This window comes from Peromyscus californicus, unplaced genomic scaffold (genome assembly GCF_007827085.1).
Source record: "Peromyscus californicus insignis strain IS unplaced genomic scaffold, ASM782708v3 Scaffold_10__1_contigs__length_136768540, whole genome shotgun sequence".
In the NCBI taxonomy this organism is placed as follows: Eukaryota; Metazoa; Chordata; class Mammalia; order Rodentia; family Cricetidae; genus Peromyscus; species Peromyscus californicus.
The window spans coordinates 48699645-48720413 of record NW_026294391.1 but is presented as its reverse complement, the minus strand read 5'-3'; the positions used below and the strand labels follow the sequence as shown (position 1 = coordinate 48720413).

At 38.3% G+C, this 20769-nt stretch overlaps 1 pseudogene; it reads right to left on the bottom strand.

The window, feature by feature from the left end:
* Positions 1-1401: 1401 nt before the first annotated feature.
* LOC128114869 (transcription factor BTF3-like) lies at positions 1402-2129 on the bottom strand (annotated as a pseudogene).
* Between the last annotated feature and the right edge of the window lie 18640 nt (positions 2130-20769).

The window sequence follows — 20769 nt, the reverse complement described above, 5'->3', positions numbered from 1 at the left end:
TTATGGTACAGATAAGCCATGCCTATTGCAACCCACCTATAAAGTTACAACTACCTCTTAATATAATAAGTAATGGATGTTCACCCTTTTGACTTCACTTTTTATAAATATGGTACGTGTAATATTTTCATGTTTATGTGTGGCAGGGTCCTGCGCTGTTGTTCCCTTTGGGGGAGGGGGCCAAGTATACGCAGAGTAAAACCACACAGAGTCCGGGAGAATGTCGAAACAACAAGCTCAGTTTATTCAGGAAGAGGCAAGCCTTATATACCCTCCACCCCACTCTGGGGGGAGGTCTGATGAATATGCATCAGCTGGTGTGACATGGCTGCCTCTCATTGGTCTAGGTCATCTCCAGATCATGTTTCAGCTGCTGTTGCTAAAGCCCTTAGGCAGACCCAGGCTGGCTCTCAGAAGGTATCTTTTTTACTTGTTTGGGCCAGCTGGCCCTCAAAACTGTTAGGGCTGAGTCATCCCACATTTATGTATTTGGTTGAAGTCATTTGGTTGAAGTCATAGTAGTTAGTGTTAAAAATGTCTCAGGTTTTCTTCAATCTAAATTTTGGGTATTTAATGAATACATTTTAAAGTTACTTTTTTTTAAAATTTGGTTAAGAATTAAATCATTCCCTTTTTTGTGGCTTTGGGATTAAATCATGTTTTTTTCTTCATTACCTCTGACAAATATTACATGATTGCATCATTATATATCTGCCATAGAGTTCACTAAAGGAGTAGCCTGTGAAAGACCAATACCAACAATGCCAGCAGCTCGGAAATACTTTAATCCTCATAGCTTTTCTTCTTCATAAAAGAAACAAAAACAGCAAAGCTTCTGAAAGCCAGTGTGTGTGTGTGTGTGTGTGTGTGTGTGTGTGTGTGTGTGTGTGTGTCAGATGACATGTGGTTTGGGGCCTTCATTCTCTCATGTAAGAGATGCTACAAAATCACTTAGTGATATGTATTGATGCTTTCTAGATCTACCTGCTGATTAGACAGATGAGAAAAAGACCTAGGTAGCTCTTACCATTTGTTCTGTCACCTCCGGAGCTCAGATTGAAATTCTTCATTTCCAGCTAAACGGGTTTTGTCTTTCATAGTAGTTGTAAATAAAACATGAATCTTTGAAAATATATATATTTTTTACTAGGCAAAGAATTTTATTAACCCTTTTCCAAACTTTATTCCCAGGCTTCTTCAGCTTAATTTGCTTCAAAGAATGAATTGTGTTTAAGCAAATACTGAAAGAGCTGCGGTGTCCAAGGGGCTTGGGCTTAAAAATATTAGCGATCTAGATTTTATCAGATCCATAAGCAAGAGAATTTTAAAAAGCAGTCATGATATAAAATAGCAGCTCCTGTAACTTCTGCAGGTGTCACCATCTTCAGAAGTTGCCTCAGTTTAGTTTGCCTCGTTCTTAGATGCCTCATCAAAATTCTCCATCAGATCTGGGACTTCATCCTCATCCTCTCCAGCAGCAAGTGGTGCTTTTCCATCCACAGATTGTTTGGGCAGAGCTACAGCCAGTCTCCTTAAACTAGTCAGACTGTCCTCCCCGAGCTGGTTTAGGATGCTGGGAAGCATTTCTGTCAGCTGCTTTGTCTCAGCGTGCCCTGTAATGGTGAAGGTGTTTGCTGCCAGAGAAACCTGAACTTTAGGGTTGTTAAAACGGATCACTGTTCCTTGGTTTGTAAATATGTTCACCTCTTCAATACCAGAGATATTGTTCACCCCTAACTTCTTTAAGGGGAAGTGCAGTTTTTTTTATCATCTGCTGTGGCTGTTCTGTGAACCACCTTCTTCTTTCTGTGAGCAGTTCCTTTTCCACCAATGCGCACTTGTGCCTGCCATTTGGCCAGTTTCTCCTGGTTCATGATTGTTTCTTTCATCTTGTCGGAGTGGAAATGGGGCTGCGTGGGGGACTAGGGTTCGTGCTCAGGGGTCTCGCACAGACCAGCTGAGATAAGGCCCACACATGCGGGGACGCCTTGAAAATATTCTTTTTTTTTTTTTTTTTTTTTTTTTTTGGTTTTTCGAGACAGGGTTTCTCTGTGTAGCTTTGCGCCTTTCCTGGAACTCACTTGGTAGTCCAGGCTGGCCTCGAACTCACAGAGATCCGCCTGGCTCTGCCTCCCGAGTGCTGGGATTAAAGGCGTGCGCCACCACCGCCCGGCTTGAAAATATTCTTAAAGACAATACAGATCCACTGCGCTAAAATAATCCAAACAGATTCTTTGATTTCCCTGGGTTAAAGGTAAAGGTTTTCTTTTCCTTCCTTGCTTCCTTGCTCCCTTCCTTCCTTCCTTCCTTCCTTCCTTCCTTCCTTCCTTCCTTCCTTCCTTCCTTCCTTCCTTCCTTCCTCCCTCCCTCCCTCCCTCCCTCTCTTCCTTTGTTCCTTCCTTCCTTTCTCATTTCTTTATTTCTTTTTACCTATTCCAGATTAGATTTGACTTCTTTGCTTTACTCCAATTAAGACTAATTTTAGATATTGCACGGCTAGGTAGGAGTTCTTACTGATAATTTACGTTGCCAGGAACAGAACTGTTTATTGATATGGCAGTACAATTTAGAACAACAATGCCATCATTATCTGGCATTAAACATTTTATCTGGATTTTACAGATTAAGGCATTTTAATCATACTACTTGGGACTATCATTGCATTTTTACTGCTGTAGAAACTGGGGCACACTATTACTCTTAGGGGGAGAAACTTATGATGTACATACATTCAAATAGGTAGGTTTCAATGATCAAATATTTTAAACATTATCAAAAAATAACATTTAAACACTTTTGGGATAAGTCTTTAATTGGTCTTACTAGAGATAGGAAACAAATTTTATATTTTATTAGAAAAACCTATTAAGCTAAGTGTTATGGGAGGGAAGAAAGTACATTTTGAGAATAAAATTCTGGCCTCTCTGTCTAGTCAGTAGTAAATTCAGTCAAACAAGAATGGAAAAAGTAGAACTAAATTGGACAATCCCCACTATTGTGAATACCACCCAATAGAAACACCTAAACAATTAACTGTTTATACCAGGTAGTGAGAAGCACCATTAAGGATGGTGTGAAATTTAGTTAATTAATCCGAGGAGTCCTGTCAACATTTCAGGATGGAAACATAGTGACTTTATGGTATTGACTAAGTATACTAATAACTGTGTCAGTATGTACTTAGTACAGAACCTACTGACTACATTAATATTACACAGCCATAGTTGGCCACATAGAAAGAGTCACACTACTCTGCTCATCTTAAAATGGTAATTGTTTATCCCTTCTGAATTGGCTGTAATCACCTCCTCTTTGAAAAAAAATTCATACCATGCAGTGAGCTACTGAAAAATGATCACATCATTTCTAAAGATAGCAATCCTTTATACTGTGCTTTAAAAGATTTACTTTAATTTTTATTTATGTACATATGTGTGTCTGTGTATATGCCTGTTATATGTGTATAGGTTCTGGTAAAGGCAAGAAGAGGGCATCAGATCCTCTAGAGCTGAAATTATAGGTGTTTATGAGTTGTCTAACATGGGTGCTGGTGACCAAATTCAGATCATCTGGGAGAGCAGCACATACTCTTAACTAATAAATCTATCTCTCCAGTCCTTATCCTGTACTTTTAAAATAACTAGTTCTAGATTTCCAGTACCAGCACGGTTTTCCTCTTGTTGAGCAGACTTTAAGTACAATTAGGAGGTTTTGGTTACCACCAAGTATGCATGCCATCCTGCACCCTTATACTTATATATAAGAAGAGTCTTCACACCTCATCAAGGAAACTTCTCTTTGCCACAGACAGAGATCACTACAGAAAACCACAACCAATCAAAATGCAGAGTTGTGGAGCCCAGTCCCAATAGATACAGCTATAAAACACTTCTGCATCTAAGACTCAAGGATAATGATCAGAAGAGGGGGCAGAAAGATTGTAAGAGCCAGAGGATCAGGGAGTTTAGTATGAGACTATCTCCTAGGAATGCTAGAAGTGACATCCATAAAGTCTCACCAACATGATTACCTAAATGTGAGCTGAACAAGGAAGACAGCAATAGATATGCCTAAGTGTACAGGAAAACCCCCTATGACTGAACTCTATAGAAAGAACTATAGGCAACTAAGGAATGCTGAGAGTATGAGAAATCATCTTCCCCAGGGAAGAGAATACCATTTGGTTATCCAATGCTAAATGGTCAGCCCAGAAAACATATATACACATATATACACACAACATCATATGTACCTAGCAGGATATATTTATGAATATATATGTATAAATATATATACACACACATATATATATATATACATATATAACATATATTCTTGTAACAACAATTATTGAAAAATGATGCCATGAATTTGAAAGCTCAAGTGGGGAGGTATATGAGAGGGTTTGGAAGGAGGAAATGGGAGGATGAAATGATGTAATTATGCTATAATCTCAAAAAAAAATCTCCAAAACAACAACCAACAAATAAACAAACAACATCAAAAAGAAAACCCCACTGAATTAGTTTTCTTCAGGGAGGCAGTCCCTTGTAGGCTGCCCATGCAGATGGTCCTATACCCATATGTATACCAGCAGCACTAAGTACACAGAGTTTTTAAAGGTTTATTTTGTTTTAATTTACATGTATGTGTGTGTTTGTATATATGTACATGGGGATACACAGATGACAGAGGTGGGTGCTTATTCCCTCAGAAATGGAATTACAGGTGGTTGTGAGCTACCTGACATGGGTGCTGTGAACCCAACTCTGGTTCTCTAAAAGAGCAGGAAGGACTCTAACCTTTGAGCCAACTCTTCAGCCCTAGGAGTTATTTAAGTCCCTGGAGATCATGATAAAAAGTGGAGTAAAATAAATTGGAAACCACGTTCAGCTAACTCTTTCTGTCCCGTGTTAAATGTGTCACCACAGAGAAGGTGAATTTTTGTGAAAGACTTGCCACATTTCTAGTCTAGGTCTGACTGTGACAGTCCTGAGCCTTAGTGTTCAAAAGTAATATCATTAGACATAGAACTCATTTAATTTTTTCTGTTCATTTCGTCTCATGCAGTACTTAGAGGGTACACACTAAAAGATAATTAACCATCTAAAGTTGTAATTTAACTAGGCATCCTGCATTTGGGCTGGTTGACCTGCTTGTAAAACCCAGAAGTGTCCCTATAGATACCAAACCAAAAAATATAATCCACATTGTGTGACATGAACATGAAATTAGAAAGAACTCTTACTAAGCAGATGTTAAGTTTGTACTAGTAGCCGTTATTTTCAGTTCCCAAGTCATGCAGATTTAATGCAGATGGTATTTCTTAGAACCTATTCACTACATCAGAATAGAGGGTTGCAGTTACAGAATTCATTGTATTTATTCTCTCCTTTGAACATCATAAGATGGCTCAGAGTGGGCATTTTCTCCCTGGTTTAGAAGATCGGCTATGGAGATTTCAAAACTCAATTAAGCTTGCCATAATTGACACGATTATTAGTTGCCACAGGCAGGAATATAACCTAAATATGTTTGATTCCTGTTTTTCCTATATATTAAAATGTTTCACATGGCAAGACAGAAAATAGGAGAAGCAGAACCTATTATACTAGACGTGTTAGAGAATTTTATATTTTACTGGAGGGAAAATAGGGAAGAGTTTAAAAATATTTACAATTGTGTAGTTCCCCTGGAGGTAAAGCAATCAAAATCAAATAGCATCTTCTGTTTCAATAGCAAATCAGATTATATTGACAAAGCAATGTTTTCCCCCAGCACTAGAAACTGCTGTGAGCGATATGGCAAAAATCAACAAAGATAAAAATGTGTGCAAGGTTGTTTTTTAAATTAAACATGATTAAAACATCAAAAGCTTCAACACAGCAGAGGATGAGAAATTCTATTGTTTGGCAGACAGCAGAAAGCTTTTGATTATGAGAGAAAAGCAAATAACACACTCAAGACAATAAGCAAATCCAGATGATGCTGTTTTTCTAATGAGACAGACACATAGCTGAATTACTGTATATGCAATTGCTTCAATGTTTAGGAGAAAATATGAGCTCTATCTAATGTTTTTATGGTGAAATATTTTTTATTAAGAATTTTTTTCATTCATTTTTACATACCAATCAAAGATCCCCCTCTTACCTCCTCCCAGCCCTCCCAGCCTCTCCCTCCTACCCCACCCCTCATTCCTCTCCACAAGAAGGCAGGGGCCTCCCATAGCTAGGAGAGGCAAGTCCAAGCCCTTCCCCTGCCTCAAGGCTGCAGGAGGTGTCCCTAGCTGTCATCACAGAGCCTTCATCCAGTAACTGATGGAAGCAGATGCAGAGATCCACGGCCAGGCACCAGGTGGAGCTCCAGGAGTCCAGTCAAAGAGAGGGAAGAGGGATTCTATGGGCAAGTGCATCAGGATCATGATGGGGAAACCTGCTCTATCTACTTTTAAATACGTCCTGGTATGTGTGCCACTGGTGTACTTAAAGGAAATATTAGTGAAACAAAGGATAATTATGTTTGCTAAACAGAGCATCAATAAATTTTCATTTTATTGTGCTATTATAGTATTCACATAAATTTTGCTTAAGAGAAGGAGCATTCCTAGAGATTAAAGGATTTTTAAAAAAAAAAATTGCAACTACAAACGATATTCCCATGTGTATCCTTACAGTAGGCAATGTAGATACTGGCTGGCTACTGTTATTAATAGTTGGATACCCATTGGTGTGTGTGTGTGTGTGTGTGTGTGTGTGTGTGTGTGTGTGTGTGTGTGAATTCAATGTTTTATATTAATAAGCAAGTGTCTTTAAAGTAACTACTTATACCTAGTCAAAATTTTATCACTTTTTCAGAATATTAATGAACAACTGTTTTTGCATTTTACTAACTGCCTTTTCAAAGTTTAAGGCAACTCTATAACAACACAGGCCTTTAGTTTTTCTTTGTGTTAATCCCTTTATGAGGAATATCACAAATGTGAATGAAACAGTTAAAGCAGTTCATAAAAAGGAGCAAGCTGTAGTATTATGTCACGACTATATCATTATTAGTTATGTATAATTTATTATAGAGGTATAAGTAAACAATCAGATGGCCTCATTTTTATGGATAATACCCCTTTCCTTCAATTCTAAATGGCAGAAAATTCACAGCTGTTCTTCCTATATTTGTTTTGCTGTGTTGAATCTTGATATGGCAACCATTTTCTCAGGTTATTAGATATGTACAAAGCCTAACAAAATATTGAAAATGAAAAATAGTCACCTCCACAATTTTTTTATTTTTCTTCTACACGTGAAAGAATATATTTCACCTTGATACTGATCAATTTATGAACTCCTTGAGATCTTTCTTCTACCTGGTCCTTCTGTCTCGGTGAACTGACTTTGATACCTCTCACTGAACCATTGTTAATTCTGACTGATTCTCTGTTCTCCTGTGCTAATGACTGGCTTATGTAGATCATTAATGGGATATGCTGATAAACATAAGAAGTTAAATTAATACTTTATTCATTTGACTCTTATTAATATGCATCAAATTATATATGACTTGTCATTTTTAGCATTCTGTGACTTAGGTGCCAAAATATCAAATTATAAAGTAATTTAAAAATTCTCAAGATGGGCTATAAATAGAAAAGAACACGAAATGCTTTATTTTATACAAATGGAAATAAAAGTCTAGGGATGTAGTTATGGTTAAATAACAAACAACTCCACAGGTATCCCATGATTTAAAAGTGGCTCTGAATTTTTTGTTCATTTTCTTTCTCTTCATATCCCCTGAGAGATATTAAGGATAGTCTTAGGTGGAGGTTTAAGGCACAATGCTTGGGCATGGACAAGAAACAACGATGCTATTCAGGTGTGGTCCCAATACATTTAAATCCCAAGGCATGGCTCATATTATTGAATCACTGTTCCAAAAGCATAAAAATGCATCCAATATTTAAAAACATCAATGTTTTATTTTTTCCTTCAAGCTAAAACATTTCTCCTAACACTGTGCCTCATAAAGTCATGCTGATAAAGGGTGGACAGGTGTAGGCATATTATTCGGTTCACTTATTCCTAGTTAATTACCTTTATGGCTCAAATACCAAGTGATAATAGAAAAACATGATAAATAGCTCTCCAGTAAAATGCTTGGAATATTATAAAAAATGACTTGCTTTCTGCCAGCCAACTGTCAGCATATTATTTATCCCATAATACATTGTATTCAGAACAAGACACAGATACTTTTTTTTTCCTTTTTAGAGGGATATATGATAATACCTCAACTAGTTAGGGCATCAAAATAAAATATCTGATACTGTAAACATTTGAAGACTTAATTTTCATTTATTTAAGAAAATACTGTTAAGATTTTATTTCTGTGTTCTCATCACTGTTTATGTGCTATAAGAACATACAAAATATGTATCAGGTAAACTTTACTAAAACTGACAAAATGATTTTAAACATTTATACATTGAAACATTTGAGACTACTTTTACCTTTGGTAGAGATTTTTTTGAATCGCCATAATGGTTTTTGCAAGAACAGAATGAAAGTTAGTCACAGTATGCATAATTTTTCAAGAATTAGAATGCCTTTTTGGAGAAAGTATACCAATTTCTGAGAAGTTTGAAGGACAGAGATACTGATTGCTTTGTTAGAGAAAACAATTCTCCCCTCCAATATACATCCAAGTTTGAGTCCCCAGAACTTGTCAGTATGGTATGTTTCATGAATGGAGAACTGAAGCTGGAAATGTAATCAATCACTAGTCTTTAATATACCTTTACTGGTTTGTTATTCAGGTGGCCCCAGCATAATTACAGGAATTCTTATAAATGAAAAAGATGCAGAAGGGGTGTTGTAGAAAGGTAAATGTGCCAATGTGAATCAGTATTAAAGAAATGAAGAATTACTGGCTTTGTGGATAGAGAAAAGAGAGCATAACCCAAGAGATATAGGTTGACTCCAAAATTCGAGATAAAATTAAGGAAATATGATCTCTGGAGATTTCAGAAGAAACATAGTTCTCCTCATACCTTATTTTCAGCCCACAGAGTCTTGTTTCAGACTTATAGTGATTTCAGCCCACTGATAACTGTATCAGATTTACTACCTATTATAAGATATATTTTCATTTTAAAGCCAAGTTTGTTCTATCTATCATCATAGCAATAGAAAACTAATAGAGATGTGTTCTTCTTTTAAAAAGATACCATTATTCTGCTTTCTGTTAGCCATTGAGTCAGAAATATTTCCATGGAAATTCATTTTAAGGTTATGTACAAAGATATACTTTAGAACTTGGAAAAAGTTGATAGTTATATGAGTGATAGCTGTTAAAACAGGCCATTATTAATTGAAAGGCACAGCATATTTTATTCTATAGATATATTTATAGAAACATTGGAGAATTCCATTTCTGAGTAGTATATAGAAATTCTTAAGAAATAATTACTCCAATAAAAATTAAGAATCAACTGAACAAATTAGATATGCACAATTTGTGAACTTATTTGAGAGCTGAGAATGAAAATATATGCGGACAGATCAAATTTCATAGAGGTTTTTTTTGAGACAGGGTTCTTTTTTTGTTTTTGTTTTTGTTTTTGTAGCTCTAGCTGTCCTGGAATTTGCTCTGTAAACCAGGCTGGTCTAGAACGCAGAGATCTGCTTGCCTCTGCCTCTCAAATACTATGATTAAAGGTGTATGCTACCATGCTCAGCTGATAATTTCTTATAAAAGCAGGAACATGCTTGCTTTTATCCTGATGAAGCTTTGGACGGAGAAGGTATCCTTCACAGATGAAATTAACAGAGAAATCAGGCAGATCATTAAAATACTTTTAATGGTTGTGGTTAAGATAATGTGATGTATTAAAGTTCTGAGGAATTTGAGTCAGAGTGTATGTAAACTTTCCTTACAAACTTTTAATGAATGCACAGAAGTAAAATATGGATATCTGAGAATAAAAAAAAAAGAATTGACAGTGATAATCCCTGAAGAGTGCAGAGTTTTCCCAATGTCCCAGGGTTAGTTGAAAGCAGAAAAAAATCAGAAAATGTCCTCCAAGGCAAAAATAAATTTTCATTAGCTGAACTGAAGCTGGCTTCCCTGAGTAGTTTTCATAGAGGGAAAAACTCCTCATTAAAGGCTTTGTAAGTCTATGTTATTCCTCCACTAGACCACCAAGTATCTTTATCTCTAATATTTCTTTTACTATCCCCAAACTTTGCGGATTTCTGTTTTGACTATTCTTCCTACTGGAGAACAAAATATCCAAGACAGTTAGATTTAACTCTGAGCAAGCAGGCTCTGCATGAGAATCTTGAGATGCCATTCCTCTAATGGCATATAATTAAAACCTATTAATTTTGAAATCATTTCTTTATCATGTCATTTTTCCTTAAATCTCTATATGTTCTGTTGTATTCAAAATAGTTGAGATTCTGCTCTTATTATCGAAGTACTGGCCACAGAACTACAACACACTTTAAAATTTTCACATGTGCACATATAAATTATTGTGTTTTTTTTTTCTTTTTGAGATAGGGTCTCTGGTAGTGTAGGTTGACCTTGAACCCACTATGTAACCAAAGATAGCCTTCAATTTTGATCCTCCTCCCTCTAGAGTATTGGATTGATTACAGGAATGAACCAACATTCTAGATTTATGTAGTGTTGGGATAGAACATAGGGTCTCATATGTATACTAGATAGGTACTCTATCTACCAACTTGAGCTATATCTCCAACCCCATATAAACATGCTGAACACCATAGATATTTTCTATGTTCAAAGATGAGGTTAAACTAAAATATGAAAAAGTTCTCAAAGACAAAAATATACAGTAAGTATAAATAGTAACAAACTATAGATAACAAGGAATCCAAAATATTTACAATGGAAGAGCAGTTGCACTTCAGTGTTTGACATTAACATGACAGAAAATCCACCAACACACATTTATTTGTCAAAAGGAAATATATATTTTTTTGGTGATAGCAGGTCTACTGTGAGACAAGAACAAATGTATACCAGCATATGTCTTCACAGTAAAGGATGACCCAGGCCTGGGTGTATGGTTCCATGGTCCAGCACTTGCAAAGCATGTACAGGACCCTGGCTTCCAGACCCAGAACTGCAAATAAATAAACATAAACATGGATATTTATTTGTTGATTTGGATGATACTAAATTTGTAGTATCAGTGAGTGATACATCCAGAATTACATAGGAATTTACAATCTGAAATGTCTTCCCAGAATCATAGAACCTGGAACCTTCCCAGAACCTAGAAGGCACAGATTAAAACCACTGTGAAGTATGATTATTAACAGGAGAGTATGAATGAATAGATAATAGAAAATTGAACAAATTTTGGGGCAATATTCATGAAATTACCAAAAATATTATCAGTTAGCTCTATTTTTCATTATTTATGTTATACAAGTAATTTAAATATGTTTGAAATTGCTTCATAATTCAACTCATTTGCTCCCTCTTTCCTATGTTATACCATCCGTTTATGTAGTATAATTTCCACTTCTTATCCAATATTATAATTTATTTTTATTATACTATAAAGCATGTGATGCAGACAAAATTATATATACTTCATGTATAAAAATGATAATGTAATGAAAATCTCATGAAACTATAACACATAATATTCTTTTTCTACCTGTCTTTTGAAACCTCAAAGATCATTCTCAGTGACATACCTCCTCCAACAAGGCCATACCTCCAAATCCTTCCCAAATAGTTCCACCAACCAGGGACCAAGCATTCAAATGTATGAATGTATGGGGCCATTCTCTTTCATACAACCACTACTACAAGATTAATGCCACCATGACCACTACTACTACTAGTACCACTTCTATTACTCCTCCTCCTCCTCCTTCTCCTACTACTACTACTACTACTACTACTACTACTACTACTACTACTACTACCACTACACACACACACACACACACACACACACACACACACACACACACACACACAGAGGAATGCAGGTAGCATTTAAAAACACATATATGTTCTCCTGTGGTATGGATGTGACGAATTTAAGTTAAAGAAACAAATGGACTAAGTCATTTTATTATTCTGAACTCCATTGCAATTAGATGTCTTCTTTCCGAGGGCTTTCAATCTTCTTTTCTTTTTTTCCTCTCATATATTACATCTGGAATGCAGCCCCCACACACATGCCCTTTTCCTGAGATTCACATCTCTTCTGTTTCCCTTCAGAAAAGGGCAGGGCTCCTCCCAGGATATCCACCAAACATGGCATATCAAGTTGCAATAAGACTAGGCACCTTCCCTCATATTAAGACTGGACAAGGCAACCCAATAAGAGTAAAAGGGTCCCCAAAGCAGGAAAAATTGTCAGAGACAGTCCCCACTCCCACTGTTAGATATCCTACAATAACACCAAGCTATATAACCAGAATATGTGTGTGTGTGTATGTGTGTGTGTGTGTGTGTGTGTGTGTGTGTGTGTGTGTGTGTGTGTGTGTATGCAGAGGATCTAAGTCAGAAGCATACAAGCTCCCGGATTGTTGGTTTAGTCTCTTTGAGCCCCTATGAGCTGAGGTTAGTTGATTTTGTGGGTTTTCTTGTGATGTCCTTGACCCGTCTGGCTCCTACAATGCAAACCCCCTCCCCCACATTCTACTGGATTTCCTAAGATCTGACTAATGTTTGGGTATGGTTCTCTGCATCTATTCCCGTAAGTTGCTGGATGAAGCCTCTGTGATGACAATTATGCTAAGCTCCTGTCTACAAGCATAGCAGAGTATTATTAGGAATAATTTCATAGACTTTTTTGCCAGTTATATTTAGTTCTATCCTAGGTCTCTGGGACATCCACCTTCTGGATTTTGGCACTCCAGAAAGTGTCAGGTATGAGCTCCCTCTCGTGGCAGGGTATTCAAGCTATATCAGTAAATGGTTGGCTACTCCCACAATTTCTGGACAAATTTTAGGTTGAAGGTTTTGTGCCTGGGTTGGTGTCCCAATCCCTTCACTTTGGAAACCTTGCACAGTTACAGAAGGCCAGTTCAGGCTTTGTATCCCCCATTACTATGAGTCTTGGCTAGGGTCACCCTTGTAGATTCCTGGGGGTTTCCATTGAACTAGGTTTCCATCTCGCCCCCAAATGATGCCTAATTCCAGTTGTCTCTCCCAGTACTCTCTCCCTCCATCCTTCTCCCACCTGATCTCTCCTGTTCCCATATTGAACGCCCACAGTCCACCCATGATATCTATTCTATTCTTCCTAGGGAGATTCATGTGTCCCATGTCCCACCTTGAGCCCTCCTTGTTATACAGCCTCTCTGGGTCTGTGGATTATAACATGATTATCCTTAACTTTAGAGCTAATATCCACATATAAATGAGTATACACCATGTTGTCTTTCTTGGTCTGGGTTACCTCACTCAGGAAATTTTTTTTCTAATTCCATCCATTTGCCCGTAAATTTCACGATTTTTTTAAGAGCTGAGTAATGCTCCATTGTACACATGTGCCACAATTTCTTTATGGATTCTTCATTTTGGGGACATCTAGTTTGTTTACAGTTTCTAGCTACTAGTAATAAAGTTTCTATGAATATAGTAAAGCAAATGTCCTTATAGTAGGATGGAGTATCCTTTGGGTATACGCCCAAGAGTGGTATAGCTGGGTCTTGAGGTATATTGATTCCCAACTTTCTGAGAAACCACCATATTGATTTCCATAGTTGGCTCTACAAGTTTGCACCTGACTAGCAATGGAGGAGTGTTCCCCTTGCTCTACACCCTCACCAGCATGAGTTTTATGTTGAGGTCTTTGATCAACTTGGATTTTAGTTTGGGATGATAGATATGGATCTATTTGCATTCTTCTACATGCTGACATCCAGTTAGAACAGCAACATTTGTTGAAGACGCTTTCTTTTTTCCATTGTACAATTCTTGTTTCATTTTTTCTATGGTACAATCCAAAAATCAGGTGTACATTGTGGTGATATTGTGTTCACCAAAATATTGTGCACCCTAATAAACTTATCTGGGGTCAGAGAACAGAACAGCCACTAGATACAGAGGCCAGAAAATGGTGGCACACGCCTTTAATCCTAGCATTCCAGATCCATCTGTCTGGATCTCTGTGAGTTCAAAGCCACACTGGAAACAGCCAGGCATGGTGACTCACGCCTTTAATCCCAGGAAGTGATGGCAGAAAGGTATATAAGGCGTGAGGACCAGGAACTAGAGCTGGTTAAGCTTTTAGGCTTTCGAGAAGCAGTTCAGCTGAGATCAATTTGGATGAGGACTCAGAGGCTTCCAGTCTGAGGAAACAGGATCAGCTGAGGAATTGGTGAGGCGAGGTGGCTGTGGCTTGTTCTGCTTCTCTGATCTTCCAGTATTGACCCCAGTACCTGGCTCCAGGTTTGTTTTTATTAATAAGAGCTTTTAAGATTCATGCTACAGCGGCCCCCAGCTCCCATCTTGCTCCGGACTTCCCTTTTGGAACACTGGTTCCCTGCTAACCCCACCGGGAAGGATCCCCTTCTCCAAGACCCCTGGCAGACCCTGCAGTCTCCACGCCCTGCCCCCACGCCCATCGCCTGAGCCCCAAGCCTCTTCCTGAGACTTAGAGGCTGGCCCCCAGCTCCCATCTTGCTCCGGACGTCCCTTTTGGAACACTGTGTGCGGATAAGGCCAAGAACGAACCACAAGGAGATGGGCAGACGTCAAGGCAGAAACATATACAACAAAATGAATAGCAATACAGCATCACCAGGCCCTAGCCCTCCTCCAACACCTAGACCTGAACATCAGAAATTGGAAGAAGCAGAAGAAAACAGCCTTATGAATGACATCATGAAGAAGCTAGAGGCTTGTGTAGAGGAAAAGACAAAAAAATGTGAAGAACGCTGTAAACAACTAGAGGAAAGGGCAAACAAATTAGAAGAAATCAATAAAGTCCTGGAAGAAAACAATAAAATACTGAGAGAAAATCAAGAAAAATCAATGAAACAAGTGAAGGAAACAGTCCAAGACCTGAAAAGGGAAATAGAAAAAATGAAAAAGACACAAACAGAGGGAATGCTGGAAATAGAAAATCTGAGAAAACGATTGGGAACTTCAGATGCAAGTATAATCAACAGAATGCAAGAGATGGAAGAGAGGATCTCTAGCATTGAAGATACAGTAGAAGAAATACATTCATCAGTCAAAGAAAACACTAAAGCCAACAAAGTCATGAACCAAAATGTCCAAGAAATTTGGGACACCATGAAAAGACCAAACCTAAGAATAATAGGGGTTGAAGAAGGAGAAGAATACCAACTCAAGGGCACAGAAAATATATTCAACAAGATCATAGAAGAAAACTTTCCCAACTTAAAGAAGGAAATGCCTATGAAGATACAAGAAGCTTATAGAACACCAAACAGACTAGACCCCCAAAAAAAGTCCCCTCGCCACATAATAGTTAAACAACTAAACGTACAGAATAAAGAAAGAATATTAGGAGCAGCAAAGGAAAAAGGCCAAGTGACATATAAAGGCAAACCCATCAGAATAACACCCGATTTCTCAATGGAGACTTTGAAAGCCAGAAGAACCTGGACAGATGTAATGCAGACACTAAGAGACCATGGATGTCAGCCTAGACTAATATACCCAGCAAAACTTTCAATCACCATAGATGGAATGAACAAGACATTCCATGACAAAGCCAGATTTAAACAATACTTATCCACAAACCCAGCCCTACAGAAAGCACAAGAAGGAAAATTCCAACCTAAGGAAGTCAGATACACCCTCGAAAACACAGGCAACAGATAAAGCCACAGCAGTAAACCCCAACGTATAGAAGTACCCTCACATCACCACCAAAAAATAACAGGAATGAACAATCACTGGTCATTAATTTCCCTCAATATCAATGGACTTAATTCACCTATAAAAAGACATAGGCTTACAGAATGGATATGAAAGCAGGACCCATCTTTCTGCTGCATACAAGAAACACATCTCAAATTCAAAGATAGACACTACCTAAAAATAAAAGGCTGGGAAAAGACTTTCCAATCAAACGGTCTTAAGAAACAAGCGGGTGTAGCCATCCTGATATCCAGCAAAATAGACTTCAAACTAAAATCAATCAAAAGAGATCAAGAAGGGCATTACATACTCATCACAGGAAAGATCCACCAAGATGAAGTCTCAATTCTGAATATTTATGCCCCAAACACAAGGGCACCCACATATGTAAAAGAAACATTACTAAAGCTTAAATCACATATAAAACCCCACACATTAATAGTGGGAGACCTCAACACCCCACTTTCACCACTGGACAGATCTCCCAAATCGAAACTTAACAGAGAAATAAAGGACTTAACTGATGTCATGACTCAAATGGACTTCATCGATATCTACAGAACATTCCATCCTAACAAAAAAGAATATACCTTCTTCTCAGCACCCCATGGAACCTTCTCTAAAATTGACCACATACTTGGCCACAAAACAAATCTAAACAGATACAAAACAATTGGAATAACCTCCTGTGTTCTATCAGACCACCATGGTCTAAAGTTGGATTTCAACAACAACAAAAACTACAGAAAACCTGCAATCTCATGGAAACTGAATAATACCCAACTGAATCACCAATGGGTTAAGGAAGAAATAAAGAAAGAAATTAAAGACTTCCTAGAGATCAATGAAAATGAAGACACCACATATCCAAATTTATGGGACACTATGAAAGCAGTACTAAGAGGGAAATTCATAGCACTAAATGCCCACATAAATAAGTTGGAGAAATCTCACACTAGAGACTTAACAGCATACCTGAAAGCTCTAGAACAAGAAGAAGCACAGTCTCCCAGGAAAAATAGACGCCAGGAAATTATCAAAGTGAGAGCTGAAATCAATAAAATAGAAACAAAGAGAACAATACCAAAAATTAATGAAACAAAGAATTGGTTCTTTGAGAAAATCAACAAGATAGACAAGCCCTTATCCAAACTAACCAAAAGACAGAGAGAGAGCATCCAAATCAACAAAATCAGAAATGAAAAGGGGGACATAACAACAGACATTGAGGAAATCCAGAGAATCATCAGGTCATACTTCAAAAACCTCTATTCGACAAAACTGGAAAACCTAAAAGAAATGGATAACTTTCTGGATAGGTACCACATACCTAAGTTAAATCAAGACCAGATAAACTATTTAAATAGTCCAATAACCCCTAACGAAATAGAAACAGTCATTAAAAGTCTCCCAACCAAAAAAAGCCCAGGACCAGATGGTTTCAGTGCAGAATTCTACCAGATCTTCAAAGAAGAGTTAATACCAATACTCTCTAAATTGTTCCACACAATAGAAACAGAAGGAACATTACCAAACTCCTTCTACGAGGCTACAATTACCCTAATTCCTAAACCAAACAAGGATACAACAAAGAAAGAGAACTACAGACCGATCTCCCTCATGAACATTGATGCAAAAATACTCAATAAGATACTGGCAAACAGACTCCAAGAACACATCAAAACAATTATCCACCATGATCAAGTAGGATTCATTCCAGGGATGCAAGGGTGGTTCAACATACGAAAGTCCGTCAATGTAATACACCATATAAACAAACTCAAAGAAAAAAAACCATATGATCATATCACTGGATGCAGAAAAGGCATTTGACAAAATCCAACACCCCTTCATGATAAAGGTCTTGGAGCGATCAGGAATACAGGGAACATACCTAAACATAATAAAGGCAATTTACAGCAAGCCAACAGCCAACATCAAATTAAATGGAGAGAAACTCAAAGCAATTCCACTAAAATCAGGAACGAGGCAAGGCTGTCCACTCTCCCCATACTTATTCAATATAGTACTTGAAGTTCTAGCCAGAGCAATAAGACAGCATAAGGAGATTAAGGGGATACAAATTGGAAAGGAAGAAGTCAAGCTTTCCCTATTTGCAGATGACATGATAGTATACTTGAGCGACCCCAAAGATTCCACCAAGGAACTGATACAGCTTATAAACACCTTCAGCAACATAGCAGGATACAAGATCAACTCAAAAAAATCAGTAGCCCTCCTATATACAATGAACAAAGAAGCGGAGAAGGAAATCAGAGATACATCACCCTTTACTATAGGCACAAATGACATCAAATACCTTGGGGTAACACTAACCAAGCAAGTGAAGGACCTATATGACAAGAACTTTAAGTCCCTGAAAAAAGAAATTGAAGAAGATGTCAGAAAATGGAAAGATCTCCCATGCTCATGGATAGGCAGGACTAACATAGTAAAAATGGCAATCTTACCAAAAGCAATCTACAGATTCAATGCAATCCCCATCAAAATACCAACACAATTCTTCACAGACCTGGAAAAAATAATACTCAACTTCATATGGAAAAACAAAAAACCCAGGATAGCCAAAGGAATCCTGTACAATATCACAACTTCTGGAGGCATCACGATCCCTGACTTCAAGCTCTATTATAGAGCTACAGTAATAAAAACAGCTTGGTACTGGCATAAAAACTGACATGTGGACAAATGGAATCGAATTGAAGACCCTGACATTAATCCGCACACCTATGAACATATAATTTTTGACAAAGAAGCCAAAAGTGCACAATGGAAAAAAGAAAGCATCTTCAACAAATGGTGCTGGCAAAACTGGATATCAACATGTAGAAGGCTGCAAATAGATCCATATCTATCACCGTGCACAAAACTTAAGTCCAAGTGGATCAAGGACCTCAACATAAATCCAGCTACTCTGAACCTGCTAGAAGAGAAATTAGGAAGTAGTCTTGAACGCATTGGCATAGGAGACTACTTCCTAAATAGAACACCAGTAGCACAGACTCTGAGAGAAACAATCAATCAATGGGACCTCTTGAAACTGAGAAGCTTTTGTAGAGCAAAGGATACGGTCAACAAGGCAAAGCGACAGCCTACAGAATGGGAAAAGATCTTCACCAACCCCACATCTGACAGAGGACTGATATCCAGAATATATAAGGAATTCAAGAAATTAGACATCAAAATGCCCAACAGTCCAATTAAGAAATGGGCTATAGAACTAAACAGAGAATTCTCAACAGAGGAAACTCAAATGACCGAAAGACATTTAAGGAACTGCTCAACATCCCTAATCATCAGGGAAATGCAAATCAAAACAACTCTGAGATACCACCTTACGCCTGTCAGAATGGCTAAGATCAAAAACACTGAAGACACCTTATGCTGGAGAGGATGTGGAGCTAGGGGAACTCTCCTCCACTGCTGGTGGGAATGCAAGCTTGTACAACCACTTTGGAAATCAATATGGCGCTTTCTTAGAAAATTGGGAATCAATCTCCCCCAAGATCCAGCTATACCACTCTTGGGCATATACCCAAGAAATGCTCAACCACACCATAAGAGCACTTGTTCAGCTATGTTCATATCAGCATTGTTTGTAATAGCCAGAACATGGAAACAACCCAGATGCCCTTCAACTGAAGAATGGATAAACAAAATGTGGTACATATACACAATGGAATACTACTCAGCAGAGAAAAACAATGGCATCATGAGGTTTGCAGACAAATGGATGGATCTAGAAAAAATCATCCTGAGTGAGGTAACCCAGACTCAGAAAGACAAACATGGTATGTACTCACTCATAGCAGGATACTAGACATGAAACAAGGATGACTTGTCTGCTACTCACATCACCAGGGAGGCTACCTGGAAAACAGGACCCCAAGAAAGACACAGGGATCGCCCAATGACAGAGAAATGGAATGAGATCTACATGAACAGCCAGGACCTGAGTGGGGGTAATGAAAGGCAAGGGTTGAGGGAAAGAGAGCTTGGGGGAGCGGGAGATCCCAGCTGGATCAACAACAGAGAGGGAGAACAAGGAATAGGAGACCAAGGTAAATGAAGACCACATGAGAATAGGAAGAAGCAAAGTGCTAGAGAGGCCCACAGAAATCCACAAAGATACCCACACAACAGACTGCTGGCAATGGTCGAGAGACAGCCCGAACTGACCTACTCTGGTGATGGGATGGCCAAACACCCTAATTGTTGTGCTAGAAACCTCATCCAACTACTGAGGGATCTGGATGCAGAGATCCATGACTAGGCCCCGGGTGGATCTCTGGGAGTCCAATTAGCGAGAATGAGGAGGGTTTATATGAGCGAGAATTGTTGAGACCAAGGTTGGATAAAGCACAGGGACAAATAGCCAAATGAATGGAAACACATGAACTATGAACCAATGGCTGAGGGGTCCCCACTGGATCAGGCCCTCTGAATGGGTGAGACAGTTGATTGGCTTGATCTGTTTGGGAGGCATCCAGGCAGTGGGACCAGATCTTGTGCTCATTGCATGAGTTGGCTGTTTGAAACCTGGGGCCTATGCAGGATTGTTTGGCTCGGCCTGGGAGGAGGGGACTAGACCTACCTGGACTGAGTCTACCAGGTTGACCTCAGTCTGTGGGGAAGGCTTTGCCCTGGAGGAGATGGGAATGGGGGGGGGTTGGGGGGAAGGTGAGGGGGACGGGAGGGGGGAGAACAAGGGAATCCGTGGCTGAAATGTAGAACTGAATTGTATTGCAAAATAAATTAAAAAGAAAAAAAAAAGATTCATGCTACAGTACATAGGCATATGGATTTTATTCTGGGTCACTGAATCAATTCCATTGATCAACCTGTCTGTTTTTATGC